At 47.7% G+C, this 2,796-nt stretch overlaps 1 pseudogene; it reads left to right on the forward strand.

The window, feature by feature from the left end:
• Positions 1-1,418: 1,418 nt before the first annotated feature.
• Positions 1,419-1,964, forward strand: LOC101638808 (annotated as a pseudogene).
• Positions 1,965-2,796: the final 832 nt, after the last annotated feature.

Below are 2,796 nucleotides of genomic sequence, written 5' to 3' on the forward strand. Positions count from 1 at the left end.
GACCATGCAATAACTACTCTTACAGCCATACCCAAGAGACTTGAAACAGATGCGCGGCACCAAATTCATTGCTCCACTATCTATAACAGTCAAAATGGAGACACAACCCAAGTGTCCATCAACAGAAGACTGGATAAACAGAATGTGCTAAATTCATATAATAGAAGATTATTGCACCATAAAAATAAGTCAACCTTGAAACCCCGTTAAAAGAAAGAACAAGACACATAAAAATAATATACTGCATTATTACTTATATGTGAAATATCCAGAAGAGGCAAACCCAGAGAGAAAGAAAACAAATCAATAGTTTCTTGGGACTTGATCAAAGGGGAGAATGGGTATTGAACACTTATTTGGGGCTTCCTTTTGGGGAGATGAAAATTTGGACCTTGATCAAACTGATGGGTGCACATTAAGAAAGTGTTATATTAAAATGGTTAATAGTATGCAATGCAGGTTTTATTTCAATTAAAACAAACAAACAAACAAATGACTCTGATCATGGCACTTCCTTCCCCCAACTCCACCTCTCTATTCAGTGATTCTCCATCTTGCCCATCAAGCCTACCTCTCCATTTCTCCAACGCAACTCTTCAGTTCTAGCCTGTGCTTCCCTCGGCCACTACCTGTCTGCTTCCCCCCTTCACCCTAGCTCTCTCATGCCGTTAGTCTGGCTCGACTAGAGGAACAGATTCATAGACACTCATTTAGGTATAAGAAAGAGCTTTATATAAAGAGTAATTGTACATTGAGAAAACATCCCAACCCAGTCCAGTCCAAAGCCATAAGTTTGATATTAGTCAATATGTTCGACACCAGTCTATAAAGTCCTCTTCAGAATCATGAAACACATGCAATGATGCCAAATGCAGGAAGATCACAGGCTAGTGGGTGGGAAGTCTTGTGGATCCAGTGGGGTTTAAGCATCTCAGCGGTACTCCAGCTCAGTACACTAGCATAGCTCCATGTGTCTTGTCAGCTGCAATGTCCTGCAGGGAGTGAGCCTGTGTCCCACTCCAGCAAGATATTTATCTCCTTAGCACTTCCAAATGGGGTCATCAAGCTGTGGACCTGAGTGACAGGCTAGACTCCACCCCTCCACTTCTAAGTCTCAAATTGGCAACAGATTATGTAACTACTACACATGCTGAAAGAGATTTCCTCCTCCACTAAAGCATCCTAATCTCTTTTCCTCCCTGCGTTCTACATGTAAGCCACTTGAAACAGTATATAGATTATATTTTCATTGTCTCCATAGGCTTAAAAACAACTTTATTGGAGGCGGGCCGCGGAGCGGCGCTTCGAGTTGGTCTGGCCCCAGTGGCTGAGGAGGCGGGAGCAGCGGTTCAGAGAAGCGGCGGCCGCAGGGTCCCCGGCCCCGCGGCAGCGGCAGCGGAGGCATTGGCGGCCGCAGGATGATCAAGCTGTTCTCGCTGAAGCAGCTGAGGAAGGAGGAGAGTTGGCGAGCTGCACCAAGGGCAGCAGCAAGAAGGCATTGGTGGCGCAGCTGCGGATCCACAAGGACATAAAGGAGCTGAACCTGCCCAACACCTGTGATTGCAACTTCTCAGACCCTGACGACCTCCTCAACTTCAAGGTGGTCATCTGTCCTGATGAGGGCTTTTCAAAAGTGGGAGGTTTGTATTCAGCTTTAAGGGGGGTCAGGGTTACCCACAAAACCCCCTCACCCCCCACCCAAAGGTGAAGTGTGAAACAATGGTTTATCATCCCAACATCGACCTCGAGGGCAATGTCTGCCTCAACATGCTCAGAGAGGACTGGAAGCCGATCCTTATGAAAAACTCCATAATTGATTGCCTCCAGTATCTTTTCTTGGAGCCCAACCCCGAAGAGCCCGCCGAACAAGGAGGCTGCCGAGGTCCTGCAGAACCGATGGCTGTTTGAGCAGTGTGCAGTGCTCCATGCGGGGAGGCTGCATCGGATCCACCTACTGTCTTTGAGCGCTGTCTCAAATAGGGTTGGTGCCCATCCCACCCCCGCTAGGGCCACCAGCCCCGGTGTCCCCTGCAGATATTTATTGGAGGCCACAGGTAGGGGACGTGGGGTGGCCGGTGAGGGTTGTCGCCTTCCCTGGCCTTGCCTCCCCTCCCTGCCACCTGCCCCTCATTTTTTTAACCACCATGTGATTAAGGTTGGCACTGCCTCCCCTGACCTACTCAGCGATGGGAAATGAATTGGCTTATCTAGCCCCACGCTGGGTGCTCCCCAACCCCCACTCTGGGTACTGAGGTGGGTAGGCAAGGGGCCTCTGTACCTGGGGCCCCCAAACCCTACCATCTGTCACTGGCAGTCCACCAGGCTATTAAAGGGGAATGTTAGTGAAAAAACCCCAAAAAACTTTATCGTGAAGTGGGTGAAAGTGTGCAAAGCGAATAAGTTTTCCGTTCAACATACCATATAGTCCACTTCCTCCTTGTGTTCTCCTTTTCCATTTCTCCTTCTTTCCTACCCTTTTGTGCATTCTCAGCTGTGTCCCTGGGCAAATGTTACCATTTGAATCTCAAACAGTTGATTATTCTGAAGACAGCATATCTCCTTACGGTTATTGTTCACTGTGTAGATCTCTCTATTATTTGACTGCAACTTCAGGTTTCATTCATAACTTTGTGTTCGATACCACTTCTGGTTTCAGTTGCCTTGAAGTTAACTCCAATGTGTGTTAGATTGGAAGCCTGCTCCATAGCGTTTTCATGGCAAATTTTTCAGAAGGAGATGGCCAGGCCTTTGTTCTGAGGTACCTCTGAGTGAATGTGAATCTCCAATCTTTTGGTT

The sequence above is a fragment of the Echinops telfairi genome, unplaced genomic scaffold (assembly GCF_000313985.2).
Source record: "Echinops telfairi isolate 266 unplaced genomic scaffold, ASM31398v2 ScPeMD7_53;HRSCAF=182, whole genome shotgun sequence".
Classification (NCBI taxonomy): domain Eukaryota; kingdom Metazoa; phylum Chordata; class Mammalia; order Afrosoricida; family Tenrecidae; genus Echinops; species Echinops telfairi.